Raw genomic sequence first — 25112 nt, forward strand, 5'->3', positions numbered from 1 at the left:
CTAACCCACATATAGGACAATGAGGTCTTAAGACTCTACAGCTTTCCGAGTTAGATTTGGCTGACTTGAAGATTTAACATCATTTAGACCTCATTTTAAGAAGAAACATAACAACTACATTAAAATTGATCTTACACTCTATCGATTCATTTTAGATACGCCACGGGTAGGATTGGCTGCCATAATGGGCGGTCGAGGGTGTAGTGGACGATGGGTACAATGCTTTGCCAGTCTTAATGCAAGTATGTCAGTTTTGTGATCAAACTTTTATCAAATTTGTGAGTGGTTAATCCAACTTACAAACATAACAAAAAAAAAATAAGGAAGTGACAATATGGCCGATGCCCATATCTTAAAGGTATAGTTACGGTAATCGGCCTTTTTTCACGCACATCACACATGGTCTCCACGATTAGTGACTTGGTCCCTCTTATTTGACACTTCCATGGGTTTAAAGAGCAAATAAACAAGCATGGTTTTAGGGCTGAGCAAAACCGTATACCCGATACGGTTTTGAAAACCGTATCGGGTATACGGTTTTTAAATTCGCAATTTTGTCGATACGGATCCGACCCGGTTTAACCGTATACCCGGTTTTCGTATACCCGGTTTTTCCGTATATCCGGTTTTCGTATACCCGGATACGGATTTCACTTGTTTGTTGTTCAATTTATTGCATACGCGATAAAACCGGTACACCCTAACTTAAATTTAATAATAAGTTACATATTAAAATAATCAAAATTTCAATATTCATTATACAAATGCATTAGAAAAAAAAGAAAGTGGACAAGTTAAAGTGATTTTGGTTAAATTATTTAGTTTTTGTAAGATATTTTTGGTTTTTTGTTTTATTTTCAAAAACCGTATCAGAAACCGTATACCCGGTTTTGTTTTTGCCCGACCCGGATACGATACGGTTTTCAAAAAACCGTATCGTGTATACGGAAATCCGTATCGTATATACGGAAATTCGTTTAATTGAAACCGTATACCGTATCGTATCCGTATATTAAAACCGTTTCGTATATTTTTGCTCACCCCTACATGGTTTGTGAATCATGGGTACGTCTACATGATATCATATCGCTTCCGATGTCGTACGTTTTGAGCATTTTTAATGGTGAGCCATATTTTATTGTAAATTGATTTGTCACCTAGCTATTTCTAGTAACTTTGTTTTTAAGCTACACACTTTTACCCTTTTTTTGGTTGTAAATCGGGATGTCTACCGTCGACAATATTGTATAATCCTCTCGTTGCGGGTGCTCTCACAAAGAGGTGAACGGCTTGACAAAGAGTTTCCTTCGCTACATACTTCTTGTATTTGAATAGCTCTGCTTCACATAATCAAGCAATAATAAACAAGCTACTTGAAATCTACTAATGAAGCATGTAGCTTAGTAATAAGCTAGGATGATTACGGATTTACCCTAAACGTACAAGTGGCACCCTGAACGGTATGTAATTGATCATTTCACATTACGTGGCCATTCTAGAATTTGAACATAGAGGCGAAAAATCAACATTAGTGAAACATTAAGTTACTAGTTTTATGCCCGTGCAATAATTGCACGGGTCTATTTGAAAGTTTGATACAATTAAAAGTAGTGTAATAATGAGTTTGGATTCAATTTATCATGATATATTGATATAAATCTTTCCTTTTTTTATCATCTTATTATGTGTCCATTGGGCACATTTTAGAAAAACCTAATAAATATTCATCTAAGTGTGTACACAATAATAAAATTGATGACATATAGTATTGTATATTTTGAAATATAACTTATACTCCGTAAGTTCAATACATAGTTTGAAATTTACAATCGCTCAAAAAGGCTAGTGGCAACTCGCAGATACATTTGTTATAGATAAAATAAATTAATTTACTATGTTAAGCTCGATAAATCAATAATAAATAATTTGCATAATAAAATCCTCATAGTATACTCCATCCACTTCGATTTTGATTAATAGTTTACTAGTTTAGATCCCGCGCAATAAATGCGCGGTATTTATAGAGTTTTTATTTTTAGAAAAAAAAAATTTAAACTATAAAATTAATGAAAAAAATTGAGTAAGTTATACATTTTTATAGAAAATTAATAAAATTGTTTATAATATTTTTATTAGTCTATCTTTTAGTTACGATTTAGCATACAAAGAAGGAATTTTTTATCACAAAAATCTTAGATAAAAATTTTAAATAAGGGATTGTATCAAAATAGGAAAGTAAATAAGAAATTTTATCAAAATAGGAAATGTATTTTAGGCGGGAAAAATTAAAGTTTTTCCTATTCTTTAAGTATATAGGGGATGTTTCATTAATTGAATTTCCCTGGCAAGAAAGTAAACGTAAATGATTGATTGTAACAGTAATAAGAAATTGTGTAAATCAAACTTGTCCAATAAAAGAATAAAATACGTATATTTTAATAAATACTCTATATATTTTTATTACAAAAATCAATGTGCTATTGAACCGGTAAATTAGCTACAAAACCAAATTGAATAGGATTATCAGCTACAAAGCGTCTTGCTTGTGACGGGTACATTTCGTCACAAGCTGAAGACGGGGTAAAATGTGATCCATTTAAGACGAAAATGTAACCATCTTACCTAAAAAGTTAACAGAACAATTTTCTAAGCTATAATAATTTGTCATTAAAATGGTCACATTTTGTCGTTAAAATGGCGACATTTGACCCGTCTTCAGCTGGTGACGAAAAGTGCCCGTCTTCAATGACTAACATTTGATGGGCGAAGGTGTGAATCTCAAAGCCCATTAGAGCAAGTCCGATGGTGTAGATTATGAACTTGCCTGCAATTTCTTAAAATTACAAACTAGTTGCTACACCATTGGAGAAGACCTTCCAGGGTGGCTTGCTTCAAGCAACTAGCTTCATTGAGCTAATTGCTTAAATTGGCTACTATACAAAACAACCAATAGGAAAATTAGGTTTGATATATTTTTAATTTTTCATTTATTAGAATTTATAATTCATGTCAAGCTAAATACAAAAGGTAGCTAAACCATTGGAATAATTTAGTTGCTTAAAATGATTGTAACTTAGGATATGATGGAGATTTGTCAAGCTAGAAGGTATCCGCTTACCATTAGACTTGCTCTTATACACACCAAAAATAGTCAAAACCCTACTCCCACTCTATTTGTCGCTTTCTCTCTTTAATCGGCCTCCATCAAGAATTTCATCTCCTCCATCATAATTCATAATTCATAAATATCTTTTAAAGTTCAAATAACTTTTTGATTTGATTAAATCTAATCATCTTATTCACACATTCACATCTACATCTATGTTGATGAACTTAACCAGATCTACCTACTATAATCCTTGTCGACAACGTGGTTGGTGCACTGTACCGTTCCTCAAATTAGCCAAGAGTAAGAGGATAGATGATTTTTTTTACTTTCAGTATATTATTTGATTAATAAAATAATTTTTTTTCAAAAAAAGGTTTGATTTTGTGTTTATATTTTAAAGCAAGTATTGCATGTTGTTTTATGAGTACTCGTTGTTATATCTTTATTTTATTAAAAAAAAAAAAATCAATGGTGATTGTTTATACTTTATTTTGGGTGTAAATATAGCGATGATTAGAGAAATTTTTCGTTCTGAAATTAGCTATCTTCTTACTCTTGGCATGAGAGACTCCTTATACAGCCATAGAATTTGAGCTTTTTTACCCCCAATTAATTTGTTTTTTTTTTGTTTAATTTGTGTTAAATTACTTTATTTCTGTATTATTTAATGTAATTAATGATTTTTATTATTTGACTTTTCTGGGCATTCAATGATTATAATTAAATTTATCAAAGTTCTAAATGCTGCAATTTTTTGTGGTATGATATATTCTTAGTTTAACTATATAGTATTATTTATTAATGATATGAAACCATAATATAATAATACGTTGGAGAGATTAACAATGAAATGCAATTAATAATTGGGTAAATGGAACGTGGGTTCCCAATTGAATAAAAGATTTTTCCCTTCCTGAAAATAAGGAGCCAATCACAATCCTCTAATTGTTTTAGCTTTTATAGATAGAGGATTAGCGAATTTAAAGTACTGACGACGAGGTTAAAATTAAACAAACCTTCTTAAGTAAAGTGTTATTTCTCATACGCTCTTTAATGATGATTTTTATATTTCTCATATGCTCTTTAATAAGGCTCTTTAATAAGGCAATCCTATTTCTTAAGCATAAGAACGATCCAAATTAGTACTTGTTCCGGGTGTAATTCCGAAACAGTTATTTGTTACCACTCGTGGCTTGTAGAATGACGTCTTTGGTTGAATCCTTCTTTCGGCCTCTCCTGAAACAATGAACGAACTGAGGGCTCGGCTTTGGCCGAGCGTACTCACTCCGACGCTCAAGTCAGTGAACTTAAAGAGATAAGTTGTGTGTTACTTGGCGAAGTGTATATTGTAGAGAGATAAGGAAGATATTACCAGATTATGAGGTATTTAGGTTATATTTTTGGATCCTTTCCTCAATGAGAGTTGAGGAGTATTTATAGACTTTCACCTTTTGTCACGTAGTGGCCAAGTGGCCAAGTGGCTAGCAGGTGGAAAGACTGATGTACCCTCGGCCGAGGGACCCATGGCAGGCCGGCGGGCCCTGTTGACTCCATGCCGAGGGGTCTTGGATATGAGTACGCGGATATGTCCCCCTACCGGCTAGTTGTCTAGCCGAGGCACAAGAGACAGCCGACAAGGCTGCGTCGGTTAGGGTCATTTGTCTAAGTCGTTGACTTGCTGTGGATATCTTTGACCTTGCTCAATATGTTGACTCGGTCAGCGGGTGCAGAATATGCCCCATCAATTTGCCCCCAGCGTAGTCTATGCCGTGGTATGGACCTTCGATGAGTGTTGAGCGTATTCTGCGCCCAAAATTTTTCTGTCCCGGCTTCTTCTACCTCGGCTTGGTTCTGCTTAGGCCGTACCGTATCATATCCCCCTCCACATGGATGTGTAATGGACATCAGATGTGGAAAAGAAAGTGGCGCTGGCTGAGACCGAGGTTGTGAGTGCCGTGTGCTTTTGATTGCCCCACCGGTCTTTGTCAAGCTTGGTTGAATCGGCGCCGTTTGGCAAGTAGATACCAAGGAGCGTTCTGAAGAAGATACGTCGATTGGCATTCTGTCAAGGAGCGTGTTGAAGAAGTTTTGTCACTGTTTGTCGATTGACATTCCATGGCTGCATGCTTGACATGTGTCTCGTTGTTGATTGGTTGACGTTTCATGGGCTTTGCCCTGATTGGTCTGTCTTCGTGGGCTTTGCTCTATAAATAGAGCAGTATGCCCCTTAATTTTCGCACAAAGTTCAACTTCTCAAAAAAATTTCTTTCTTAGATTTTCAAGGGTTTCTTTCTCTTCTAATCTTCAGAATCGTTACTTCGGCGTAGCACTTTTTCTTCAAGGTAAACAAACAAATTTTCCAACTTTTAATTGTTAAGTTTTTGTTGTGATCATGTCTTCTGCTGATGCCGGACCTAGTAACCTTGCGCCGGGGGGTTCCCCGTCGCGCCTTGATGAGGAGGGGGCACTGGCCGTCATCCCGATAAGGTCTGGGGGCCCTAGGTCTCCTTCTCCTGAAGTTGATCCAAAAGCTCTGGAGGATTGGGAGGATGATGATGATGATGTTGATGATGACGGTGATGATGTTGAAAGGACTCGTCCTAATGAGGAGAAGCCGTACATCATGGATCACGGCAACGCCTGTAAGGTCTGCCCTGACCGTGCTTGGACCCACAAGTTTGCCAGTTGTTCTGGTCCTGACTTTTTCGAACGTCACTTCTCCTTCGGCAAGGAGTATAGTATTGTTATTCCTGGGGAAGGTCAGGCGGTCTGTTGCCCTCCTCCGGGTCAGATCGGCGTGTACATCGACACCTGAGTATGGGCTCCGGTTTCCTCTGATTGAACACGGTATGGCCATAATTAAAGCCATGAACGTCGCCGTGGCCCAACTGCACCCGTTGGCCATTAGGACTATAGTCGGCTTTGTATGGCTCTGCCTTTTCAAGGGGGAGGTCTCAACGGTTAACTTATTCCGCCGGCTTCATCACCTTCGGCCGTCAGCCCCTGGTCGCGTTGGGTGGTACAGGCGTGCGACGAGCCGGGTTACGTCTCCGTTGATAAGCTTTCTTCCTGCAAGGACTGGAAGGCGCGGTGGGTGTACGTTGAGGTTCCTGAGGATTATCCATCGCCCGGTCCTTCCAAAGACCAAGTCAATTTGCGGTGCGAGAGTAAGGTGGAGCATGACAAATGGGTCTCCCGGAGTAAGCTTAAGATGGACGCCAGCAAGGTCCCTCTTAATGCGGATGAGAAGCGGGCGATGAGGCTGTTTGAGGCTGAGAAGAATGGGATGCCGAAGGGATGGATGCCCCCGACGCAGATCATTCTTCGAGGATGAGCTGCTCTGCCACGTCGGCCTCATACCGGCCCTCGAACGGGGTGAGTGGGGTCGGTGTGAGGCCCATCTCTGCTTTTAATGTTTCTGTTATTTGAATTTTGATTTATTTCTTCTACTTAACCCTTGCTTTGTTTCCTTTGCAGACCGTTTCGGCCCGGATCTGTCTGAAGATATCCTTGGGAGAATGGGACTTGCCAAGGACAAGACAGTTGTTAATTTGCATCCTAAGGCCCAGACCCGTGATCGCAGACCGCCGCCAAATGATCTCATGGATCAGCAGCTGAAGGCCCTAGATGTGTCGGCGGCCCAGGCGAAGGTTGCTGGTAACATACCGCGCCGAACGCGGAAAACAAAGTCTTCGGCGGCGACGGCGTCGACATCAGTTCCACCTCCCATCCCTTCAGTCCAAAAAGAGACGGTGGAGATCGTTGATATTACCGCCGAGGAGGTGGTCACCTTGGCAGTGGAATCTCCTCTCTTCCGCAAGAGGAAAGAGCCTACTGCTACCGCTGCTGTCGCTGCTGCTTCTGCTTCTACTGCTGCTACTGCTGCCGAGGCCGGCAAAGAAATGGGTCGTCCGGCCAAGAAGGCCAAGCCTGGTACAGATCTATCCTGTGGCTCAGACTTAGCCGGTTCATTAGGCGTTCCTGATGATAGGCTCTCTGGTATGTCCATCAATGTTGACATGGATGCTTTGATTGAATTTTTTGTAGATCAACCGCCGCCGTCTACCGGACACACTGTTGAACGGCGTGCTGAGAAGCAAGCTGCGCAGACGGCTAGTCAAGATGCCGCCGTCGTCTCCTCCTTCCCGAAGCCTACCCCCGTCCAGATTAGGTCAGAGGGCCTAAGCTTGGCCAGGATGCTGTCGAAGTGGGCTGATGTGGCCGGTGCTCTTATTGTGGAGCAAGAAAAGGCCATGGCTGAAGCTGCCCCACAGCTCGAGTGGCTCAGGCTTGAACTCGATGCTACGAAGAAGGAAGCTGAGAGGGCCAAGGTTGAGGCTGAAGAGGCGGTCCTTGCTGAGTGAAAACTTAGGGAGGACGCTGAAAAGGCCGTCCTTGCTGAGAGAGCTAAGGTTGAGGCTGCGGAGGCTGATGCCGCTAAGCTGCTGGAGGGGCGTGACCACCTTCAGAAAGTCGCCGACTTTAATGCTCAGAAGAGGGACGAATGGAAGTCCATGTTTCAGGCTCAGGGGAAGGTGGTTCGGAATAAGGAGGCTATCATCGCCCAGAGGGAGGAGGACATTGAGACGCTCCAACGCGAGATTCTTCCTAACATGTGCGCCCAATACCGGGACCTGGCCGAAGAAGCCGCCAGGGAAGTGATTGGGGAGCTCTTTCCTCTTGATGGCTCCTTTCCGTGGCAAAAATTTGACGAGCTGCTTGATGACAAGCTTGAAGCTAAGGAGAAGGCCGCGGAGGCGAAGGTCACGAGGAGGCGAGGTGAAGAAGGAGGAAGAGGAGGCCGCGGAGAAGGCGGCCCTTCTTTCCGAGAAGGCTAAGGCGGCCAAGGAGGAAGCTGAGAGAATGAGAGCAGCTGAGGCTGCTGAGGCTGAAGCTGCCAAGACAGCTTCTGGGTCGCCTACCAAAGACGATGCTGCTAACGTCGCTGATGGCAAGTACCAACAGGCATAGGGAGACGGGCGGTCGTCACCAGGCTCACCCGGCATCTCGGATAGCTTCAGCTGTTCGGGGGCCAATTATTAAGCCTTTCCTCCCTGCCATCTTTTGGCGCTTCAAATGATATGTCTGTAACCTTTTGTTCTTCTTTTCCTTGTATTTTGTAAAACTTTGGTAGGTTGTGTTTTGGCTTATCCCTATGGGGACGGCCGTCGTCTGTATTCTCCTTGTAATCATTTTCAATAAAGTTTGTTTATTGGCCCCCGGCTTGGCCGGGGCTTTGATCACAATCCTTCACATATCTTCTTTCGTTATTAATTGAGCGCTTTTTCGTTTTTACCTTCGGCCTGGCCGAGGCAGTTAGAATGCGTATCTCAACTGTGTTTAACATTTTTTAAACATGTTGGCATGTTGGTCGCTTCCTCTTTTACTCTCGGTCTGGCCGAGGCGTCCGATTTGCGTTTTCCAACCGCCGCTGTGAACATGTTAGCGTATCGACCGTTGTGTCCCCTGCCAGGCCTTCGGTTGGCCGAGGCGGCTAGAGGTTACGGCTCGACAGCGTTCGTATCTGTAGACATATTGATCGCTTCCTCTGCCAGGCCTTCGGTTGGCCGAGGCGGCTAGAATTGCGTCTCAACTGTACTTATACGTTCCTAAGGCATGTTGGTCGCTTTCGCGAGTATCAACTGCGATGGTAGTGACTGCCGTGGCGTCTACTTCTTGGGGTGACTGCCCGGCTTGGGCCGTGGCGTCTACCTCGATATGACTACGGTGAGTCGGGCTTCTTCCCCGACTCTGGTGAGTCGGGCTTCTTCTCCGACTCTGGTGAGTCGGACTTCTTTCACTCCTCTGGGACAGGCCTCGTCGGTCTTTGCGCGGCGACTTGTCCTCCGCGAGTGCGGGAAGGACTCGTCTCTACCACTTGCACTCTGGGCTCCCCGGCGTCTTGACATAGTCGCCTTCCTCCAATGCTTCGTTTAAGTTTCTCGAGTCACTTTTTGGACCCCGATCTCTCTGTGGGGTGCCGCCTCTCTTGTCGTTGTGACAGTGTGAGTTGGCGTGCTACCCATTAGTTCCGGAGTAGCTTCGCTTAGTGCATGAACCACATGTCCCATGACAAAGGTGACTTGGTCGGCGGCGCGGTGTATCTTGTTCCTTCGGCATCCCGTTCGTCGTATCAGTGATACGGCCGGTGGGGGACTGCCCGATTTCAGAGTTGTGGAATGTGTCATCTTGGTAGAATTCAGTTTCCACAAGCACCGTTTCTGGTTGTTTCGACATCTTCTTAGCTCGTTGGGTGGGTTTTTTTTTTTTTTTTTTGTAAGGGATTTGACTAGCTTCTAGTATCTTTTCCCCACAGACGGCGCCAATTGTTCCGGGTGTAATTCCGAAACAGTTATTTGTTACCACTCGTGGCTTGTAGAATGACGTCTTTGGTTGAATCCTTCTTTCGGCCTCTCCTGAAACAATGAACGAACTGAGGGCTCGGCTTTGGCCGAGCGTACTCACTCCGACGCTCATGTCAGTGAACTTAAAGAGATAAGTTGTGTGTTACTTGGCGAAGTGTATATTGTAGAGAGATAAGGAAGATATTACCAGATTATGAGGTATTTAGGTTATATTTTTGGATCCTTTCCTCAATGAGAGTTGAGGAGTATTTATAGACTTTCACCTTTTGTCACGTAGTGGCCAAGTGGCCAAGTGGCTAGCAGGTGGAAAGACTGATGTACCCTCGGCCGAGGGACCCATTGCAGGCCGGCGGGCCCTGTTGACTCCATGCCGAGGGGTCTTGGATATGAGTACGCGGATATGTGCCCCTACCGGCAAAGTTGTCTAGCCGAGGCACAAGAGACAGCCGACAGTGCGTCGGTTAGGGTCGTCTCTAAGTCGTTGACTTGCTGTGGATATCTTTGACCTTTCTCAATATGTTGACTCGGTCAGCGGGTGCAGAATATGCCCCATCAGTACTTATTTCAATTTAAAATACAACGGTGTTTTTATTTGGAAATGTTTTGCAATGATATATGTATTCATCACATAATATAAAATAAAATTGTTTGGAAAAATAAATCAACAATAACTAACTTTTGGCTTCATAACTTTTAAATTGAAAATTCATGAATATATTAATGAAATAATAAAACCTGACCCGTCAAACGGTCAATTGAGTGGCTTTCGCTCAGATCTGTTCGGATTGGATCATTTTCAAGTTTAATAAAATTCGGATCAATTCGAGTCAGTTCGGGTTATTCTCAGGTAAGTTATTACTTATTATCAAGATATTTAAGGATTACGGTCAACTTTCAACAATAAACAGTCGAGTAGGATCATACAGACTGAGTCAATTCGGGTTCAGTTCAAGTTCGGATCTTCAGTTCAGGTGTCGGGTCAATTTTTCCAGGTCTAAATAAAACCACGATAGTGCATTTTTAACGGTAAGCCATATTTTATTGTAACTTGATTTGTCACCTAGGTATTTCTTTTTTGAGAAAAGATCATTATCATTAATAAAAAGTCATACGACATCTACAACATATGCCAAGCTCAATCGGATACAAATCGATTACAACAATAGAAAATAAATTCTTGTTCAAAGAATGAAACACTGCAACAGAGTCTCTATCATCGATTCGCCGCAAAAGGCTTTCATCCATAAGAGGGTCTCCGAATCTTCCTTGACGAGTATCCATTTCTTATGACGTGATTGATTGTAGCCATGAATCGGGCAAAATATGTAAAACCGTATAACGATCTATAACAACGCTGATCTTCTGCTGACTCGTTAGAAAACTGCAAACGAACCAGAAAATGAAAGCTCTCAAACTGAAAGAAGGACACCACCGATAGACGGGGACAGAGCCCTCAGAAAGAGAGACGAAACAAAAACGAAAGCGAAAATTAAACAAAAACATAAAGGAAACAAAGCGGAACACGGGAGAAAAAAAAAACGAAAGTCACCGCCTCCCTACCAACCCACAACACCGCCAGATCCAAGCACCACCCTGCCACACCACCTCAACAAACTCGTCCGATAAGACCCGAATAACCCACATACACCACGCAGACCGAGAGGAACGGGCAGACCCGTACGATCCAGAACCGGGTATGGGTAAGAAAGGGGAGGAGGGTTAATCGGAAGAGAGGAGACGAGTCGCCGAAGAAAGGTCTTGAGAGACCCCATCCCCGGCGACATGGTAGGGGATTGATGGGTGGCGGTGGGAGGAAGGAGGAGAACGGCGGCAACAAAGGAGGAGATTTAGGGTTTTGTTTTTTTTATAGAGAAGCGGGAGAGAAAACAAGGTATTTCTAGTAACCTTACTTTTAAGCTACACACTTTCACTTTTATTTTTTTGGTGTAAACTAGAGTGTCCACCATCGAAAACAGTGTATAATCCCCTCGTCACGGATGCTCTTACGAAGAGGTGAACGGCTAGGCAAAGAGTTTGCTCCGCTACATACTTCTTGTAGTTTGAATATATAGATCTGTTTCACATAATCAACCAATAACAAACAAGCTACTTGAAATCAACTAATCAAGTATGTAGCTTATTATGCTAATAAGCTAGTACGATTACAGACTTACACTAAAAACACAAGTGGCACCCTAAACGATATGAAATTGATCATTTCACGTTACGAAACATTACGTTATTAGCGTATTTAAAGTTTTGATGACGGGGTTAAAATTAAACATAAAATCTTTTAAAGTGTTATTTCTCATATGCTCTTTAATGATAATTTATATATTTCTCACATGCTCTTTAATAAGGCGATCCTATTTCTTAAGTATAATACCGATCCAAATTGAAAATGTTGTCCAAATAATTAGTACTTATTTCAATTTAAAATATAACGGTGTTTTAACTTGGAAATGTTTTACAATGATATATGTATTCACCACATAATATACAATAAAACTGTTTGGAAAAATAAATCAATAATAAAAGTCTTGGCTTTAAATTGAAAAATCATGAAGATATTAATGAAACAATAAAACTTGACCTGACAAACGGTCAATCAGATAGGTTTCGCTTAGATCTGTTTGGATCAGGTCATTTTCAGATTTAATAGAATTCAGATCGAGTCGGGTTAGTTCGGGTTCGGGTTATTCTTATATCAGTTATTACTTATTATCAAGATATTTAAAAATTACGGCCAGCTTTCAACAATAAACATTCGGGTACGGTCATACAAGCCGAGTCAATTTGGGTTCGTTCAAGTTCGGATCTTCAATTCGGGTGTAGGGTCAATTTTTTCAGATCTAAATAAAACCACGACAGGTCTCTCAATAAATTCATTGGGAGATCATTTACATGTTGATATAAAACGGGTACGTATATATATAATATAAAAAGGTGTACTAATAAAAATAGCAATAAAAGAAACATGCTTGTGCTTGCTATAAAAACGTGTAAGAAATGAAAGTGTGAGTTTGAGTCACAACTAGATGTGGCAAACAATGACACGACATGAAAACACGACACGAACCCAACACGAAATTAACGGGTTTGGGTTGAGACTTAATGACCCATTTATGTAAATGAGTCGACACGAACACGACACGATATTTAATTGGGTTGGGTTAGGGTTGACCTCTCTAAACACGAACCCGACACGAATGACCTGTTTACTAAATTAATCCTAATTTTTCTTGATCCTCCATCACATAAATATACTTAAACTTTCAAAATATGGACGTGACACAAAACCACGACACGAACCCGACACGAAATTAACGGGTTAGAGTTGAGGCCTTAAGACCCATTTATGTAAGTGGGTCGACACGAACACGACACGAGATTTAATTGGGTCGGGTTTGGGTAGGAGGGATTGTGACCCGTTTACATGTGACACGAACACGAACCCGACACGACCCGAGCTGTTTGCCAGGTCTAGTCACAACCAACAATAAAAGCACAAATACTACTATACAACCAGTTGTATAATAAGCATTATACAACCCTATACATTAATCTGAGCTTATGTGTAATTTTTCAGAGTTTTGTAAGAGTTTATTTTTTTTATGTTTAAGTGTGTGAGTTCAAAAACTTTATCAATTCTTTTAAACAAAACTCGAAAACTTTAGTAAACAGCTCAGATTCTACATCATACAACTACATACAACAGGTTGTATAATCTACTCATTGAAAAGCGAGAGGCACATAAAAACGCAGAAAATGAGACGAAAAAAGTAGTCTTAATAAAATATAATTAATTACGTGTATTTTTTTTAAAAAAAATTATTACAGTTTCAAAGGTTTATATATTAATACGTAAAGTTAAGCATAAAATATACTCCCTCTAATCCAATACAAATTCAATGTACCCGTGGGTTAACTCTTAATAAAATTCAGTTGATTATAGATAATATCTGAAATACACTCACCATTTGATTTAATGAGTAGATTGATTAAAGAAAAGTGGCTGATGACATTTTGTGTGAATAACAGATTATAATAAGGGTATGTTTAGACAACTTTTGCCAAACAAAATGAAATTGGTACATTGGATTTGATTGTTCTAAAAAGGAAAGTGGTACATTGGATTGGATTGAATTTTTTAATTTTTTAAACAAAATTGTTCCGGGTGTAATTCCGGAGCAGGATTATGACCACTTGAACTTGTTTGAATGATGTCGTTGCTTGTCTCTTCCTTTTACTCTCTCCTGTAAAGATGAACAAACTGAGGGCTCGGCTTGGGGCCGAACGTACTCACTCCGACGCTCAAGTCAGTAAACTTAGAGAGATAAGTTGTGTGTTAACTTGGCAAAGTATATTGTAGAGAGATAAGGGAGTTTATACCAGATTTTCCAGTTAGTTTGGGATCGTTTTCTCAATGAGAGATGTGGAGTATTTATAGACTTTCACCTTTTGTCACGTAGTGGCCAAGTGGCCAAGTGGCGTAGCAGGTGGAAAGACTGTCTTACCCTCGGCCGAGGGACCCATGGCAGGCCGGCAGGCCTGGTTGACTCCATGCCGAGGGGACTGGATGTGAGTACGCGGATATGCTTCTCGGCCGGCTAGTTGCCTAGCCGAGATCCAAGTGACAGGCCGACAGGTTTCGTCGGTTAGGCTGTTTTTCCTTTGACTTGTTGTCTTTTAGCTTTGACCTTGCTCAATATGTTTACTCGGTCAGCGGGTGCAGAATATGCCCCATCAATTTGCCCCCAGCGTAGTCTATGCCGTGGTATGGACCTTCGATGAGTGTTGAGCGTATTCTGCGCATGTCAAACTTCTTCCTCGGCTTGGTTCTGTTCAGGCCGTACCATATCCCCCCTCCACATGGTTGTGTAATAGACATCCAATGTGGAAAAGAAAATGGCGCTGGCCGAGACCAAGGTTGAGAGTGCCGTGTGCTTTTGATTGCCCCCGGCCGGTGCTGCCAAGCTTGGTTGATCAGCTGGCCGTTGGCAAGTAGATACCAAGGAGCGTGTCGAAGAAGATTTGTCACTGTATGTCGATTGACATTCCGTGGTTGCATGCTTGGCACGTGGCCTGGTGCTGATTGGTGGACGCTTCATGGGCTTTGCTCTGATTGGTTCACTGAATGGGCTTTGCTCTATAAATAGAGCAGTATGCCCCTCATTTTGACCTGCAAACTTCTTTTTCTCAAAAAAATTCCTCTCTCTAGTTTTCTTCGAAGCGTTTCCTCTTTCTAATTTTCGAAGCGTTACTCGGCGTAACACTTTCTTTCAAGGTAAACAAACAAATTCTTCCCCAACTTTTATTTGTTAATTAATTGTTGCCACCATGTCTTCTGCTGATGCTCTGCCTAGTACCTCAACTCCGGGGGGCGAACCGTCGCATCCTGATGAACAGGAGCCACTGGTTGTCACCCCGATTGGGTTCGGGGGCCGCAAGTCGCCTTCTCGTGAAATTGATGAGAAATTTTTGGAGGATTTTGATGATGACGATGATGAAAAGACCCAATCTGATTCCGAGAGGCCGCAGTACTTGTGGCACGGCGAAGCCTGCTCGATTAAACCCGATCGTGTTTGGACGAACAAGTTCGCTAGTGTCTCCGGGCCTGAACTTTTTGAAGACCATTACTCCTTCGGCAGGGGGTATAGAATTATTGTCCCTGAGGGTGATCAGGCAGTTTGTTGCCCTCCCGAAGGTTGTATCGGCGTGTATATTAGACACCTGGAGTATGGGCTCCGGTTTCCTCTTAATGAACACGTCGCGACCATAATTAAAGCCATGAATGTCGCCGTGGCACAACTGCATCCGTTGGCTATCAGGACGATTATTGGCTTCGTATGGTTCTGTCTCTTTAAGGGGGAGGCCCTAACGGTGAACCTTTTTCGCCGGCTCCACCATCTTCGGCAGACTACCCTAGGCGGCACGGGGTGGTACAGCGTGCAGACCGAGCCGGGTTATGTGACCATCTCCAAGCTAACATCTTGTAAAGACTGGAAGGGGCGGTGGGTATATGTCGAGGTTCCGGAGGACTATCCACTGCCCCGGTCCTTCCAGCGCCGCGTCAATTTGCGGTGTGAGAGTCAGGGGGAGCATGAAAGATATGTCTCCCGTAATAGGATTAAGATGGACGCCAAGAAGGTCTAGCTTAAGGATGACGAAGTGCGGGCCATGAGCATGTTCGAGACTGAGAGGGATGGCACGCCGAAGGGATGGATGCCTCCGACGCAGATCGTCCTTCAAGACGAGCCGCTTTGTCACGTCGGCCTCATACCGGCCCTCGGCCAGGGTGCGTGGGGTCGGTATGAGGCCCACCTTTGCTTTTTATGCTTCTGTATTTGAGCCTTGGTTTACTTCTTTTGCTTAACTGTTGACTTTGTTTCTTGCATCGATTTGGCGGGATCTGTCAGTCTCCATCCTAAACAAGTTGGGACTTGACCAGGACGGGAGAGTTGTTGAGCTGCACCCGAAAGCCGCGTCGCGTGATCGCAGACTGGCCCCGCACGAACTCATGGAGCAGGCGTTGAAGGCAATGGATGTGGGGGCGACTCAGGCAGAGATATGCGATAACGTGCCGCGCCGAAAACCAAAAGCAATGTCTTCGGCGGCTACGACGTAAATCCAACCTGATCTCCGATCCCCGTAATCCAAAAGGAGAAGGTGGTCGTCAATGTTGACGAGGACGTCACCGTGATGGAGAGTCCCCCTCCTTCAAATAAGAGGAAGGAAGCAACGCCTGCTGCTGCTGTTACCGAGGCAGGGAAAGAGAAGGGGTCAGCCGGCCCTCTGTCCAAGAAGGCTAAGACTGGTACGGATCTAACCCATGGCTCGGATTTAGCAGGTTCTTTAGGCATTCCTGATGACAGGCTTTATGATATGTCAATGAATGTTGACATGGATGCTTTGTCTGGGTTTTTTATAGATCAGCCGTCGCCGGCTGTCGTTCTCACTGAACGACAATTGGAGAAGCAGCCTGTGCAGACGGGCGATAAAAATGCCGCCGCCGACTCCTCATCCCAGAAGGTTTCCTCCGTTCAGCTCAGGGCGGACGACATAAAGTTGGCCAAAAGGCTGGTGAAGTGGGCTGAACTAGCCGGCACTCATCTTGTCGAGCAAGAACAGCTCGTGGCTCAAACTGCCCTTACGCTCGAACGGCTTAGGCTTGAGCTTGCCGCTGCTAATAAGGAGGCCGAGAGGACGAAGAGGGATTTCCTGGCCACCATGAAGGACTTCCTCGCTGAGCGAAAGCTTAAGGAGGACGCTGAGAAGGTGGTCCTGGCCGAGAGAGCTAAGGTTGAGTCTACCTTGGCTGATGCCACTAAGCTGCGGGAGGAGAGAAACAAGTTTGAGGGCGGCTATAAGGCCATGGTTGAGCAGAGGGAAAAATGGAAGTCCCTGCATTTGGCCGAGACGAAGGAGCATAAAGGCACAAAGGCTATCCTTGCTCAGAGGGAGAAGGATATTGAGATGCTGAAAACCGTCATCATCCCTGAAATGTGTGCCCGGTACCGGGACCAAACTGAAGATGCTACCAGGGATGCGATTAAAGAGCTCCTTCCTGAAGGCACCTTTCCGTGGCAGGATTTTGACAGGCTTCTGGATGAGAAGGCAGCTTCTGCGGAGGCCAAGGCCGCGGATGAGGCGAAGGCTTCTCAGGAAGCTGAGACCAAGGCGGCCCGTGATGCAAAGGTGAAGGAGGCTAGAGAGGAGGCTGAGAGGGAAAAGGCAAGTGAAGCTGCCAAGTCATCCTCTGGGCCGCCCATCGTTGGTGATGCTGCTACTGCTGCCGGTGGCGAGCAGCAACAAGCATAGGGAGACGGGCGGTCGTCACCAGATTCACCCGGCCCTTCGGACAGCTTCAGCTGTTCGGGGGCCAACTATTGAGCCTTTCCTCCCTGCCATCCTTTTGGCGCTTCATGTCTTATGTTGTAATCTTTTGTTGTACCTTCTTTTTTTGTTAAACTTTGGTAGGTTGTGTTTAGGCTATCCCTATGGGGACGGCCGTCGACTTTGTTTTGCCTCACTTTTAAACATTTTTCAATAAAGTTTGTTTATTTGCCTTCGGCTTGGCCGAGGCTTTTGATCTCATCCTCCATTAAGTTGTCTTCTTACGTTTTTAAACATATTGAGTGCTTTTTCGTTTTACCTTCGGCTTGGCCGAGGCAGTTAGATTGCGTATCTCAACTGTACTTAAACGTTTTTAGCATATTGGTCGTGCCCTCTGCTGCACCTGAACAGGTCGAGGTAGCAAGGTTCACGTTTCCCAATTTGCTTAGCAACATGTTGGCATGTCGGTCGCTTCCTCCTCCACTCCCGGCTTTGGCCGAGGCGGTCAGATTTGCGCTTCCCAACTGCTGCTGTAAACATGTTAGCATATCGGTCGTTTCCCCGTCACTCCCGACTGCATTCGTATCTATAGACATATTGATCGCTTCCTCTGCCACTCCCGGATTGGCCGGGGCAGTCAGATTTGCGTTCTCAACTGTACTTATACGTTCTTAAGCATGTTGGTCGCTTTCGTGAGTATCAACTGCATTTGCAGTGACTGCCTGGCTTTGGCCGTGGCGTCTACTTTGGTACGACTACGGAGGGGACAAGCATTTCGATGGAAAACTTGGATCGTTTTTCATAAGATATCATCACGCGTTGGGGTGCCCACAACGGTCTCGGACACCTCCGCCGCTATACAAAATATTTCCTAAGGTTGTCGGTGTTCGAGTGGCTCATTAGAGGCTCTCCCTCCATGTCTGTCAGCCGGTATGTCCCCGGCCTCATTTCTTCAACCACTCTGTAGGGTCCTTCCCAATTGGCCGTCATCTTACCATGGATGTTTCCTTTGTTGGTTGCGGCCGACTTTCTCAGGACTAGATCTCCTACTCTCAAGTCTCTTTTGTGGACCCTACGGTTGTAGGCTCTTCTCATTCGGTTTTGATATACTGCCAAGTTGAGCCGTGCCGTATCTCGACTTTCTTCGACCAGGTCTAGGGAGGCTCTCAGGCCTTCTTCATTATCGATTGGGTTAAAGGTTTGCGTTCTGAATGTTGGCACCGCTGCTTCAATTGGCAGAACGGCCTCAGACCCATAGACTAGGTGGAATGGACTGTACCCTGTTGCTTCTTTCTCCGTGGTTCGAAGGGACCACAGGACGTCGGGTAGTTCATCAGCCCATCTTCCCTTTAGATCTTCAACCTTCTTCTTCAACCCGTTCAGTATTGTTTTAATGGCTGCCTCCGCCTGCCCGTTGCTCTGAGGGTGGCAGACGGAGGAGTATGCAAATTTGATACCGAGCTCTTCTAACCAATTCATCACCATGTCGCTCCAAAACTCTCGGCCGTGGTCAAATACAATGACTTGGGGTAACCCAAAACGAGTTATGATGTTCTCCCAAATCACCTTTCTTACGGCCGCCGTGGTCTTGGCAGGTACCGCGACAGCCTCAACCCATTTGGTGAAGTAGTCAACGGCGACAATCAGGTACTTCCTTCCTCCGGAAGCCGTCGGAAATGGTCCTAATAAATCCATTCCCCACTGTGCAAATGGTAGGGGACTAAGTACTGGTTGCAGGTCTCGGGAAGGTGCATGTATTACCGGAGCATGCATCTGACAATTCTTGCACTTCTTGGTTTTTGCCCTGGAATCTTTCAGCATGGTAGGCCAGAAGTAGCCGGCTCGGAGAGCTTTGTGGGCTAGCGTTCTCTCCCCCATGTGGTGTCCGCAGATGTCTTCATGAATCTCTGTCAGTATAAGCTCCGCGTCGGCTGAGCCGACACATTTCAAGAGTGGTCTTATCACGGACCTTCTGTATAATTCTCCTTCGAACACCAAATACCTTGCGGCGATCCTTCTTATCTTCTGAGACAGACTGCGGTCCTCCGGCATCTCTTTTGTTAGTTTGTATTTCATTATCGGAGTCATCCACGTCGTCTCGGCTTCGATGTCGCCCACCATGCCGACGGTCTCAGTGATGCTTTTAGCATTCCTGATATCCACCAGCAGGGTTCGGCTGACATTCTTGATGGTTGAACTGGCAAGTTTTGAGAGAGCGTCGGCTCGGTTGTTCTCAGACCTGGGGATGCATTGGATTTGGAAAGATTTTAATTTAGCGGTGTCAGCTTTTACCCTTTCCAGGTATCTTACCATCCCGTCGTCTCGAGCCTCATACTCTCCTCTGATTTGATTAGTGACTAAGAGTGAATCTGTTTTCACCACAACATGCTCCGCCCCGGCAGCTCTAGCTAGCTCGACTCCAGTTATCACCGCCTCGTATTCGGATTCATTGTTTGAGGCCGAGAAGGTAAACTTCAAGGCGTACTCAAACTCGTCCCCGTTTGGGCTGATGATAAGGATGCCGGCTCCTGAGCTGTTCGTCGTGGAGGACCCGTCGGTGTATACTTCCCACACTCCGGGATTTGGTTCTTCTTGATATGTGCACTCGGCCAGGAAGTCTGCAAGTGCCTGCCCCTTTATCGAGGGCCTCGGCTTGTATTGAATGCCGAAGCCGGATAGCTCTACTGCCCATTTGATGAGCCTGCCGGATTTTTCGAATTTTTCTAATGCTTTCTCCAATGGCTGGTCGGTTAAGACCGTCACGGGATATGCATCGAAGTAGGGTTTCAGCTTCCTTGCGGCAACGACGACGGCGAGGGCTGCCTTTTCGATTAGTGGGTAATTTCTTTCGGCGACCAGCAGTGTATGGCTGATAAAGTAGATTGGGTACTGCTGCTTATTTTCTTCCCTGACGATTACGGTACTGACCGTGGCCGAGGTAACTGCTAAGTATAGATATAGCGTCTCCCCGGCGGCACAGGACGGGGTCGGTAGTGTCAGAAGGTGGGCTTTCAGTTGCTTGAAAGCCGTGCTCTGTTCCTCCCCCCAGCTAAAGTCTTTATTCCCCTTTAGCACTTTAAAGAACGGAGTGCTCTTGTCGGTCGACCGAGAGATGAAGAGGGCGAGAGCCGCCATCCTTCCGGTCAGCGTCATAACCTCCTTTCGATTCCTCGGCTCCGGTAGGTCTAGTATTGCTTGTACTTTCTCCGGATTGGCATCAATTCCCCTGGCGCTGACAAGAACGCCGAGGAACTTGCCGGCCCGGACACCGAAGCTGCATTTCTTTGGGTTAAGCTTCATTTTATATTTCCTTAGTGAACAAAATGTCTCGCTCAAATCGGCCAAGTGCTCGCTGTCAGACTTGCTTTTTACAATAGCATCGTCGCATAAGGCTCGATGTTTCGCCCTTTTTGATGTTGGAACACTTTGTCCACCAGCCTAGTGTAAGTTGCGCCAGCGTTCTTCAAACCGAACGGCATCATTTTATACATGTATGTGCCGTGAATGGTGATGAATGCGCACTTAGGCATGTCTTCTTCGGCCATGAATACCTGATGATACCCTGAGAAGGCGTCTAGCAGGCTTAGCATAATGTAGCCTGCCGTGGTGTCAATTAAACTATCTATTCGAGGCAAGGGATAGCAATCTTTTGGGCACGCTTTATAAAGATTGGTAAAATCAACACACATCCTCCACGCCCCTGACGACTTCCTCACCATTACAACATTTGCTAGCCACTCAGGGTAAGTACAAGGCATGATAAAGCCCGCCGCTAATAATTTGTCTACTTCAGCTTTGATGGCCTCATCCTTCTCGGCCGAGGAGTTCCTCATTTTCTGCTTGACAGGGCGAGCGGTGGAGAGTACGTTCAGCCTGTGAACGATCACCTCCCGGCTCACATCTGGCATCTCGGCTGCTAAGTATGCGAAGACATCTTTGTTCTTCCTCAGCAGGTCTAGGAGATCAACTCTGAATTTTGGCTCCAGGTCGGTACCGATGGTTACGGTGCGCTCTGGGTCAATTTCCACTTCCTCGGTCTCGGCTCCTTCGACCATGCCGACGTTAGTATTCATCGGGTCGCCCTTCTGCTGCAAGGATGGGCTCTTCCCTTTCTCTGACTTCTTCGCCACTTTGAGGGATTTCATGTTGCACCCCCTGGCAGACACTTGGATATTGACGATTTCATCTCTCTCGTCCTTTGAGACGAGCTTTTGTGCTTCCCCCCGGTCCGAGACGTACATCAATGTCAGGGCCCGGATGGACATCACAGCATCGACCTCGCTCAAAGTGACCCGGCCTATGAGAACATTGTAGGCAGACGAACCATCAATAACCACGAACTCAGATAAAACATTTTTGGCCGCATCCGCTTGGCGAACATCACCGCGATCGATTGACTCCGGGGTACCAGGCGGCCCCGGAGAAGTCGTATAGCGGGTTAGTGCGGGTCTCAGGTCTCCAATCTTCAGACCGAGATTAAGAAAACACTCCCTGAACATGATGTTCGGGTAGGCGCCTGTGTCAATCAGGAACCTTTTGACCAAGTGGTTGGCTATATCTAGGTGGACTACGAGCGGGTCGCTGTGCGGGGCGACGACTCCTTCGTAGTCCTTCTTTCCGATGGTTATATCGGGGATGGTGGAAGCGGGGATCGCTGTTTTGGGCACAAAGTTGATGGCTTGGTACAACTCATTTAGGTGCCGTTTGTGCCCATTAACTGACCCACCGTTCTCATTTCCCCCGATGACAACCTGGATCACTCCCATCCGTTGGAATACTGATTTTCTATTCGCCCCATCGGCGTTTGCTCCTGGGCCTCCAGGTACATATTTACTGAGGCTCCCCCTTCGGATCAGCTCCTCGATGGCGTTCCTTAGATGTCGGCAGTTGTCGGTTTTGTGGTCGGTGTGGCCGTGGTACTCGCAAAACTAGCTTGCGTCACCGTCCCTCCTCGCCTTGGGGGGTCTTGCCCACTTCCGTCCATCATTCTTGCTTAGGGTAAAGACCTCGGCCGGAGATGCGACCAGGGGGGTGAGACTACTGTACCGCTTCTGGTTGTACGGTCCCGAACTCCCCCCGGCGCCTGCCGAGTGCTGTTTCCTATTAAATCTCTCAGGCCGTGACCTATTCCCGTCACGGCGGCCTTCATCTATGTTGTCACGGCGGCTCTTCCTCTCTGGGTGCCCAGCTTCACTGTGGCCTACCCAGGTTTTGTGATAGTCCTCCACCTTTACGGCTCGGTCGGCCATCTTTTTGGCGGAGTCTAGGTTGAGGTCTTCGCACTTGATCAGCTCGTTTTTGAACTCGCCTTTCGGGAGGCCTTTCATCAGTGCGAAGGCCGCCGGTTCGGTGTTCAGCTCACGGATCTGCTGAACCTTAGCGTCGAACCTTTTCACATAGCTTCGGAGGGACTCGTCCTCCCCCTGTCGAATATTTAGGAGATCTGATGTCTCCACGGCCCTTCTCTTGTTGCAAGCATACTGGGCTAGGAAATTGTCTCTCAGGTCGGCATAACAGTATACCGAGCCATTAGGTAGCCCCTTGTACCAACTCTGAGCCATCCCATGGAGGGTCGTTAGGAAGACTCGGCACCACACCTCATCAGGCTGCTCCCATACCGACATGTACGACTCGAAAGCCTCGGCATGGTCGGTTGGGTCGCTATCCCCTTTGTATGATAGGGGCGGCAGCTTCAGTTTAGTCGGCACAGGGACTTCGAGGACATAGGCACTGAGGGGCTGTCTGACCACGTGTCGAATGACACGCGGCGATCGGCTCCTCGCAACCTTAGTCCGGCTTCTCTCCCTCTGGCGGGAAGGGCTTCTTGTTGTCCGACTTTGGTGAGTCGGACTTCTTTCATTCCTTCGGGGGTGGCCTCGTTGTTGCCGCGGCGACGCTGTCCTCCCGCGAGTGGGGGAAGGACTTAGGTCTGCCACTGGCACCACGGGCTCTGCCGGCGTCCTAGCATGCCCAGCTCCTTGTATCGCTCCGGACAAGTTGTTCGGAGTCACTTTATGGGCCCTGGTCACCTGTGGATGCGCTGCCGTCACCGTCGTCGTGACGGGGGTATCGGCGTACTACCCATCAGGTCCAGGAATAGCTTTAGTTTGGCTGCATCGACCACATGTCCCATGACAGTGACTTGGCCGGTAGGCAGCGGTGTTTCTGGCTCTTTCGGCATCCCATACGCCGGTTCAGTGACTCGGCCGGTGGGGGACTGCCCGATCTCCGAATTAGGGAATGTGTCATCCTGGAAGAATGTAGTTCCTTCACTCATAGCTTCTTGTTGTTTTGACATCTTCTTAGCTCTTTGAATGGTTTTGGTTATTTTTTTTTTTGTAAGGTAGGTGACTAGCTTTTAGTATCTATCCCCACAGACGGCGCCAATTGTTCCGGGAATAATTCCGGAGCAGGATTATGACCACTTGAACTTGTTTGAATGATGTCGTTGTTTGTCTCTTCCTTTTACTCTCTCCTGTAAAGATGAACAAACTGAGGGCTCGGCTTGGGGCCGAACGTACTCACTCCAACGCTCAAGTCAGTAAACTTAGAGAGATAAGTTGTGTGTTAACTTGGCAAAGTATATTGTAGAGAGATAAGGGAGTTTATACCAGATTTTCCAGCTAGTTTGGGATCGTTTTCTCAATGAGAGATGTGGAGTATTTATAGACTTTCACCTTTTGTCACGTAGTGGCCAAGTGGCCAAGTGGCGTAACAGGTGGAAAGACTGTCTTACCCTCGGCCGAGGGACCCATGGCAGGCCGGCAGGCCTGGTTGACTCCATGCCGAGGGGACTGGATGTGAGTACGCGGATATGCTTCTCGGCCGGCTAGTTGCCTAGCCGAGATCAAAGTGACAGGCCGACAGGCTTCATCGGTTAGGCTGTTTTTCCTTTGACTTATTGTCTTTTAGCTTTGACCTTGCTCAATATGTTGACTCGGTCAGCGGGTGCAGAATATGCCCCATCAAAAATTAATCATATAATTATTTAAAATTATGTCATTCTAATCTCTTACATAAAAATAACGCTAGACAGTCCCTATAAGATTTCCTGTGGGAGAATTTTCGTCCTTCTAGAGTTTTCCTCTCGTGCATCTAAATTGATCATCTCATCATTGAAATCACTCTAAAACTTTTTTAGAAAAACACATAAATTACAAAAAATACATTTTTTTTTAATTCTCAATTCGTCAGTATGTCGGCTTTTGAATGGAAACAAGATGACGGGGAAGGAACACGAGGTAAAAGATTTCTATAGAACGGGAGATTAAGCACATCAAGAACTTAACATACGTGCAATTATAGAGACGATGTGTAATATATGGACCACCAAGAAGGAAGTGGAAGGTAATGTTCTAGATTCTCTTAATAGAACTTTTATATTTAAACTCCAAGAAGAGAGACAAGAATAGGATTTTACAAGGGCAACCGTGGCATTTCTATCATTTCGTTCGGTGTTTCAACAAACTAGACGATGTAGTTAAAACGGCGAAGGTCTCTCTTTTCCATGTTTCTTTTTAGGTTCGTATTTATGATCTTCCAATGGCGGGATGAACAAACAAAGATAATTTAAGGCGAATTGGGGATCAAATAGGACACTTTATTGGGGTGGATTTCACAACGAACTTGGATATGGACAGAGCTGTGAGACTAAGAAAAATGCTTGATGACAGGGCAGTCGTATACCTATCAAAAATAACCAACTGGCTCTAACTAATATAGCTAGGGAAGTCGGGTCGAATCCACAGGGAGATGGGAAAATGTCAGCTTCGTCTAAGTCCGTCTCGGTAACCGATTTGGGG

At 45.3% G+C, this 25112-nt stretch overlaps 1 pseudogene; it reads left to right on the top strand.

Annotated features, from left to right (window-relative positions):
• Window positions 1-3609: 3609 nt before the first annotated feature.
• On the top strand, window positions 3610-3707 carry LOC141622722 (small nucleolar RNA snoR8a; annotated as a pseudogene).
• The last annotated feature ends 21405 nt before the right edge of the window (window positions 3708-25112 follow it).

Source organism: Silene latifolia, chromosome 1, assembly GCF_048544455.1.
Source record: "Silene latifolia isolate original U9 population chromosome 1, ASM4854445v1, whole genome shotgun sequence".
In the NCBI taxonomy this organism is placed as follows: Eukaryota; Viridiplantae; Streptophyta; class Magnoliopsida; order Caryophyllales; family Caryophyllaceae; genus Silene; species Silene latifolia.